Here is a 9,091-nt window from a genome sequence, read left to right as displayed (position 1 = left end):
GAAATATATCCAACAGTTTTCAAGTTAGAGAAAGACAGACAAACAGACACCAAAGCTGAAAATTATGCAGATGGTCATTATTGCACCTGAAACGGATAACTGTAAGGAAATTTCACCAAAATAGTCAATGTACAGACACACGGTCATTATGATTTTATTTATATAGAAGATCAGTACCATAACTACATTTCATTCACTGGAATCTGGGATAATCTTCTCGTCAGTCATTGCCTATACCAATCACGATGCCATTAAAAATTATTCTGCTTGCCTGCCTGATGCAAAATATTACACATGAATTCTGTGAAAGACATATCTTTCCACAACATATTCTCAATACTAACAATCTCAGGATTTATAAGCAATAAATATCATGGTTAGGCCCGTATTGATGGATGTGACTTTTTACAAACATTAGTTCATTCTTCCACCTAATCAGTACATAGTTTTACTTTCAAATAGTACTAGTTTTGAACGTACAAAGCAGCCATCCTCAGCTATTCATCATAAAAATTTGAATTAGAAGGACATAATGTCATTTTAAATTAAAGCTTTGATGTCTGTTTGTTTGTCTGTTTGTCAGTCCTTCTATAACTTGAAAACTACTGGATATATTTCCACCAAACTTCATATTTAGAATCCACCTGTATTTCAGTAGGTTTTAGGGCAAATTATATTTATATTTACAAAAATATAAACACAGAAAATACACTAACATATACATTTAAAAGTCAAAACATTAGATGCTTGATAATGGTCAAGTGTATTTGGGATTTCAGAATAAAAACTAGTAGATCATAAGATTAACGAAGTTTGAAAATTATTTCGGTGTAACTGCATGCGAAACTACACTTGTCAAATAAGAGTGATATAAAATGTCATTGTCTTGGTAGTTTCACTATAAATCATAGTAAAATATACATTCAAACAACTTTATACAAGAGATTATCATTGGAGCTGGAGCTGACAACGGGCAATGAGCAGCCATGGATTATAGGCTATGGAGGTAAGACCCTAAGACTACTGCAGGTGAATTGTCAAATCATGCAAAATACAATTATTGAATTTTGGAATATTACTGAATCATACCATGTAGATATTGTCATTTGTACAGAGTCATGGCTGAATGGGAATGTAAATAGTAGCAAAGTAAATCAGGATAAATTCATTATATATAGAAGGGACCCAGTCTAGATGTGGTGGAGTATTCATCTATGTGCGAAAGAACGTGGGTAGTTGTTTAAAATGGGTTGATGAGGATCATGAAATGTTGTGTGCAAATCATGGATCAAGGGAATGCCAACCCCCAAATAATAGGAATATACAGGGCGCCTGGTAACAACTTCTCTGTACTCGATAGGCTGTACAGTACAACGTTATGTGTACAGGCAACAATATGCAGAAAAGTTTTATAATTGCAGATGACTTACATCTTCCGGACATAAACCGGTCTGGTGAGGCTACCGGAAGGGGTTATAGACAGGTCGTGGTAAACAAGCTAATTAGGGATGGTGGATTTACCCAAGTAGAAGACTTTCCTACTAGAAGAAACAACATTTTAGATGTTTATCTTTTAAGACCCAATCACTTACACATTAGCTTTATGGCAGTACCAGGAATTAGCAACCACTCTGCTGCAGAATTAAATATTAGATATCCCTTAAATACTAAAGTAGATAATGAGGAGAAAATAAAAGTATACCAGAGTTTCTATGGCAAATATTTCTCAGCTGGGCATCACAAGGCAGGCTCACACACTTAATGTGGGATGATTCCATTAATATTATTAATAGGGCTATTGAGCAGCTTGTGCCCCTTAAATTACTATATAACAATGGCTTATGTCAAGAACTTCAATTCTTGAAAGTTGTCCTGGCAGAAAAGGTTCATTTTCAGTTATAACTAAAGGGTTTCCGGAGAGACTAAGATGTTTCAGGTTGGCATATGCATGATTGTGAACAAACAATTTTGCATGTGGAGGGTGTTTCAGCCCACAATCATTCAACTCCAAAATCTCTAATTTGGTCATATTTTGGAATAATCCATATTCCAGGTCTGTGAATAGATTTCCAGATAGAATAAGTCGCCTCAAATCCATCATGTGGGCAAAGGTTATCTTTTGAAATTTCAGACAAATTACAGTAACTCATATCCAGACTCTTCAGATTTTTGAGTGGTGCAAACAATTCTGCAAATACATTGTTAAGTGGATTGTAAGATATATCTAACTCTTCTAAGGATTTCAAATGATCAAAAGTATTACTTGGCAATATAACTAGACCACAGTTGTTGAGGGACAACTTATGCAAATTTGTTAACGGTACAAGAACTTGAGAGAGAGAGAGATCATTTGCTGTCAAATGATTTCCAGATAGCAATAAAGTATGCAATTTTGTATTCTCAACTGATGTGTTAGGATGTATGGGTCCTTGAAGAATGCAATTTGAAACGTCCAAATAATCTAACTCATGTAAATTCTGGCACAGTGCAGGTGCAATTCCCAAACCATTAATAGTATTTTCAGCCAATACGTATCAAGTTTCTCATAAATGTGTTATTATTGAAGACATCATATGGTAAAGAAGTTAGGTTACATTTCCTTACATTCAAATGCTCCAGACATACGAGATTACCAAGCATGATCCTCCAGTCCACCGTAGACAAATCATTCTCTGATATTTCAAGAACACAAAGATCAGTCAGGTTAGAAAATATATTATCTGGAAGATATGTAAGGTTACATCGGTTCAGTTTCAGTTCCTCCAAGATGAACAGAGGTTCGAAAGGTTGTGGTTCCAAAGTTGTGAGGGGGTTGTCTGAGAGATCCAATTTGATGATGGTGATGCAGTTGGTGAAAAAATACGGCGCGAGATATGTTATTTTGTTGTGGCTCAGGTCCAAGTAGCACAGGGAAAGAGAGTTGAGGAATGGTCCGTCTACTGGTCCCAACAGGTTATGCTGTAGCTCCAGTCTCAGCAAGCCGGGGCTATCCTTGAAAGTATTAGGATCCACGTAAGAGATCTGGTTGCCTGAAAAGTCAGCATCATGCATGTAGCCTAAGCCTGTGAAAGATTCACCTGTAAGCCTGGTCAGTTGGTGGTCAGCAATCTGGAATCATCGCAGCTTGATATGGGCAGGAAATGGCTGGATCTCTGTCACATTGTTGCCATTCATATTGAGGACATAGACATAGAGACTGAGTCCGTCGTGAGGAATGGTAGTGAGGTTCGACTCAGAGCAATCTGTTACCCAGTTGATACGGAAATAGTGGCAGTCACAATCTTCAGGACACTTGCTCTTCCAGCTCGCATTATGCCTCTCTTCCCGTTACGGCCAGCAATAGGAACATTACAAAAACTGAACTGATAATCTGGGACAGGTTTACACTTCCTGTTATCATGCAGACACAACGTTTGTCAGACTCATCAGTTTTTGAAGAGGTCCTGCAAAAATAACACAATGTCCACACACTACAGCGAGCAGTCTGAGTAAGTAACGATAGTTAGGTGGTGTTGATGATGCTTGTTGTTTAAAGGGGCCTAACATCTAGATCATCGGCCCCAACGATAGTTAGGTAAGGCACACCGAGCACAACACGAATAACCTTAATGCACATGGTCAAAACAGACTCCCCTTAAATTGCTAAAATGGAACCCAGATCCGGAAGACTACAATAGGAAAATTAGGAGTTTTAAAATGAAGGTAAGGAAAGCACACAACAAAAGGCAATTTAGTTTGGAGCATATGAAAATGTTTTACAAGCTGCCCAAAGAACTTGCTTCTGAAAAGAAATCTGCTCATGACAAATATATGAAAGGTATACTTTCTTGTAGGAAAAACGGGTGGAAGAATCTCTGTAAGTATGTTAGGAAAAGGAAAGGAGCCAGCCATGATGTGTAAATGATAATGCCCAGAGAAGGTCAGGTAATTAATTACTGACAATCTACTAATAGCTAATGTACAACTCATTGGCTGAATGGTCAGCATTGAGGTCTTCGGTTCAGAGGGTCTCGGGTTCGATTCCTGGCGAGGTCGGGGATTTTAATTGCCACTGATTAATTGTTCTGGCTTGGGGACTGAGTGTTTGTGTTTGTCCCAACACTTTACTCTTCATATTCACACAACACACTACACTACCAATCACCACAGAAACACGCAATAGTGATTACATCCCTCCATATAGGGTTGGCGTCAGGAAGGGCATCCAGCCATAAAACAGGGCCAAATTCCCATGTGCGACACGGTTCACACCCGCGACCCCTCAGGTGTGGGAAAAGCGGTAGAAAAAGAAGAAGTAGAATCTACAAAGAGCTAATGAATTAAATCATTGGTACGGGAATGTATTTAATGAACAGAATAGTTTGGTGATAATTATCGATAACACTGATTGTTCTCTCTTACAAATTAGCTGTAGGCAAATTCAGGAAAGAATTAATGACTCGAGGAAAAATAAGTCAACAGGGCCAGATAATATTGCTGGGGAGGTTATGAAACTGGGAGGTAGAGCTATTCTACACTATTTGGAAATATTATTTACTGTACCTCTCAACAATGCAAATTCCAGACAACTGGAAGAAAGCAACTGTAGTCCCGATTTTTAAAGGGGCCAACAGGCTGCTAATGGACAACTATAGACCCATTAACCTTACATCCATTGTATGCAAACAAATGGAACACCTCATTTCATGATATCTAAGGGAGCAGTGGGAAATGTGGATTAATGGCGAGAGCCAAATGTTGTCGTTCTTTGATGATATTTAGCAAGTTATTAGACAAAGGTATGCAAGTTGATGCTATTGTAATTGATTTTGCTTTTTGCTAAAGCATTTGATGTACACTAGTGTCCAAAAGTTAAGCATGATCACTAAATGAGGCCATACCGCCTGATAGGAATGCCAGACGGATTGCTTAACAAACGGAAGCTGACTCACACACCATATGTCACACAATTTGTCCAAGAAAGCAGTGTTAGAAAGGTTCTGATAGCTAAGGTACATCTTTGACAACAACTAACAAAACTTGGCAATGTCTTCCACAAAAAATATGCTGTTAATGGGGTGTATGGGTACCCCTAACAGCCACACATGCTTTGCAGCGACGTGACATGCTCTCTATCAGATGGTCCAAGAACTCTTGTGACAGTCGATCCCATTCCTCTTGGTCGACCTGGTACTTGCCTACGACTAACATCTCCTATGTCTCGAAATCGTCTCCAAAGCCTGGAAATGACACTTTGTGGCACATTCAAGGATATGGCGACTTCGGCCTGTGCCTGGCCTGCTTCCAGGCGGCCGAGTATTACCCTGCAAAATGGAGTCCTATTGGCGTCACTTTGCCATTATGTTGTCACATTCTCCACGAGGCTACACTCCGCACACTATAACAGGGCAAACACGACTGAAGGAATAATGGGCGCAGGCACTGGCTGTGTTTACCTTGCGGTTACGCTGCTAGTCAAAGCAGGGAACACTCCTTCCCTTTACAGAGCGAACACGTAAGGTTGGTAGGTGCATTAAAGTATGAAGGCTTTCACGGCCGGTGTCAATATAATAAAATTCTTCCGGGCATAACAGCCCGGAAGAATTTTATTATATTGGTAGGTGCATTTGTTGTGTGATTTGCAATCTATTTCCTGTTGCCCTGCTTACTCGTAACTTATACTTTTGGACACTAGTATAGTACCATATGACATTCTGATCCAGAAATTGGTGGAAACAATGATAAAAGGGTGGTTCTGTACATCTGGGAATTTTTGACAGACTGCATGCAGAGGGTAAAGGTGGGAAGTAAATACTCTGATGAAGTTTCTATAACATTGGAAGCAGTACAGGGTAGTGTTATAGGGCCACTCCTATTTACGGCGTATATCAACGATCTGCTTAACGAAATTCGAAGTGAATGCAGATTATTTGCAGATGACTGCATAATATAGAGAAAAATTAGAATGCTAGCGACAATAGGTTATTACAAGGTGATATATACTCCATAAGAGGGCACTCGATAACAAAATGAAAATAAATTCTCGAAAATGCAGAATTGGAAAGAAACAAAGACAAGGGGACTTTCAATATTGTCTTGGATCGGACACTCTGGTAGAGTGTGACTCATGCAAGTACCTAGGAATCCACGTAAAGGGAGATCTAAAATGGGACACCCACATAGGAAGTGTACTGTAATTTCTAAAATGTACAATTCCTTACACTTCGTGATGAAGGTGCTAAAGGGCAGCAGTTCCCAGGCGAAGGTGGAGGGCTATATATCACTCATTAGGCCAGCCATGGAATATGGAACAGCCGTATGGGATCCATACCAAACAGGACTCAGTAAGGAACTTGAGATGGTACAGTAAAAGGCTGCAAGATTTGTGCTTAATGATTTCAATCCTAGAAATAGTGTGACAAGTATGACAGAAAAACTTGGGTTGGAGACACTGGAGACTAGAAGGAAATAAACATGGTTATGTGCCATGTAGAATCCCTACACGAATAAGCTAGCTAGAGGAGAGTTGAACAGTCAACTAAGCCCTGTTACATAAGCAGCACAGCTCATCTGCATGAAGTAAAAGGTGGATAGCAGAAAACTAACCATGGTAAATCTCTCTCTCTCTCCAGTCGTTCCACTCATGACTGAGTATCGTGACCCAAGGACTCTGTTGTTTCCTTTATAAGTTGATACCATTCTGTACGTACTTGTTGTCATCCTCTCTTCTCATAATGTGACCAAAGAATTGCAGGATTCTCTGGTACACAACTTGGCATAAACTTTCTTGTATTCCAATTTCCCGGATGACAGAATCATTTGTTCGCCTGGCTGTCCACGGTATTCGCAACATCCTGTCTTTAGCTTTTATGGTCCAAGTTTCGCATCCATACAGGAAGATCGAGAACACAAGCGAATGGAGTAATCTTTTCTTTGTATTCATAGATATTGCTCTATCTTGCCAGATCTTCTTTAATTTTGCCATAGCTGTACGTCCAAGAATGATGCGATGTTTGATTTCTTTTTCGCAGCTACTTTTATTCTCGATTATTGAACCAAGATAAGGAAACTGACAGACTCTTTGGAGATTGTTAAGGTGCTGTGGCAGCTGAATTTCTGCACCTTTGTTGACAATCATTAGTTTTGTCTTGTTCCAATTAATTTCCATGCCAAGTTTGTGACTTTCCTGTTGTACACGATCCATTATCTCGACAAGCTCCTGTACACTGCTGGCTACAAGTGTGGTGTCGTCTGCAAAACGGAAGTTATTAATTCTCTTCCCACCAATCGAAAATCCTCCTTCCCAACTGTCGAGGGCATGCCTCATGATATATTCACCATAGATGTTAAACAATTGAGGTGATAAGAAGCATCCTTGTCTCACACCTTTGGAGACTTTGAAACTTGATGATAGATCACCATCAACTCTGACTTTGGCCAAGTTGTTATCTTATAAGCCTTTTATAAGTGAAATGAGATGAGATGGAATTCCCATTTCCTCTAGAACACACCACAACTTCGGCCACAAAACACAATCGAAGGCCTTTTGGTAGTCAATGAAGCACAGAAACAAAGGAATGTTGAATTCATGTGCCAACCAACTGACGTATATTTAGAATCTGTTCTGTAGTTCCTCTTCCCTTGACAAAGCAAGCCTGTTCTGATGGGAGCTGATATCTAATATAAGGTTTCAAACGTTCATTTATGATATGCAATAATATTTTACTTGCATGTGATATTAGTGAGATGGTTCAATAATTCCCGCAGTTCCTTGTTGATCCTTTTTTGTGAAGTGGAATGAAGATGGAAATGAGCCAGTCTTGTGGCCATACACCACTGTCCCATATCTTGTTACAGATGAAGTGCATTAAACGTACCCCTTCTTCTCCCATTTCCTTAATCATTTCCGCAGTGATGCCATCACTTTCTGGTGCTTTATGATTCTTCAGGTGTTTAATTGCATCTTCTACTTCACTCCTCAATACTGAAGGCTCTGGTTCAGAGTTAGATTGATTAGGGTTGTACGTTTTGAAAATATTCCTGGTGGTCGCATCTGCATATAGATTTTCACAGTATCTTTTCCACCTTTCAATGGCCAGCTGTTTCTCTCCAATGAGGGTACCATCTTCATCTTCCACAACCCATGAACGGGGATTGAAGTCGCGGGTAATTTTCTTTAACTTCATAAAGAGATCACGAGGTTGAGAGTGCTGTTTATGCAGTTCAATCTCTTCACAGATTTCATGAATTTGGTTTGCCTTATCAAGTCTGCACTGCTTTTGAATTTTTCGAGATAGTGATGCGTGCATTTTTAAATATTCATCAGTTTCATAATTGTTTATTTTTTTTATTTTTTAGGGAATTGATGATTGGAATGTATTACCTGCAGCTGTCTTAGAGCCTTTTCCCAAAAATGTAAGATGCTTCAAGAATAGAGTCCAGCATTTCTGTAAATAGTATGTAAATTTCTATGTGATAGTGTCATATTTTAATGCAACAAACCCACTGTAAATTGTAGTATTAAGGCACCTGTATTATTTTAGGTATGTGTGAATTCGTATATGAATGTGCTGTATTTACAATGCTGAGATAATAGTAATTGGACGGCTCAATCTACTGTAACTCATAGTTTCAATACGCCGCATGAATTTAATTGTGCTTCAAAATGTTTTATTCATCTAGCTATACATTTTAATGTGAAATAGTGGATGTTTATAATTTAAGAACATTGTATATTTAACATACATCATCCATGCGCATAATAATAAGTTTTAATTCTCATATCAACGTAGACAATTGTTTAAGATAAGACGAAGAACATTCGCAAATTGATAATGTTTTACCCATACTATATGACACGTTTATAATTTAAGAATTTTATATATTTAACATACATCATCCATGTACATAATAGTAAGCTAAGTTTTAATTCTCATATCATTCAACGTAGACGATTGTTTAAGCTAGTACAAAGAACATTCGTTTTACCCATACTATGTGACATTCTCACAGTGATGTTTTAATTACATGTTATGTTGGTCAGCTGAAGATGACCTTCACAAGGTCGAAACCGGTACTGTAAAATAATAACATATAAATAAAATATTGACTA

The 9,091-nt window shown here is 38.5% G+C and overlaps 1 pseudogene; it reads right to left on the bottom strand.

Annotated features, from left to right (window-relative positions):
• Positions 1-1,816: 1,816 nt before the first annotated feature.
• On the bottom strand, positions 1,817-8,288 carry LOC136866784 (leucine-rich repeat-containing protein 15-like; annotated as a pseudogene).
• Positions 8,289-9,091: the final 803 nt, after the last annotated feature.

The sequence above is a fragment of the Anabrus simplex genome, chromosome 3 (genome assembly GCF_040414725.1).
Source record: "Anabrus simplex isolate iqAnaSimp1 chromosome 3, ASM4041472v1, whole genome shotgun sequence".
NCBI lineage: Eukaryota > Metazoa > Arthropoda > Insecta > Orthoptera > Tettigoniidae > Anabrus > Anabrus simplex.
The sequence above is the reverse complement of the archived record's forward strand: the minus strand, read 5'-3'. Positions and strand labels throughout refer to the sequence as shown.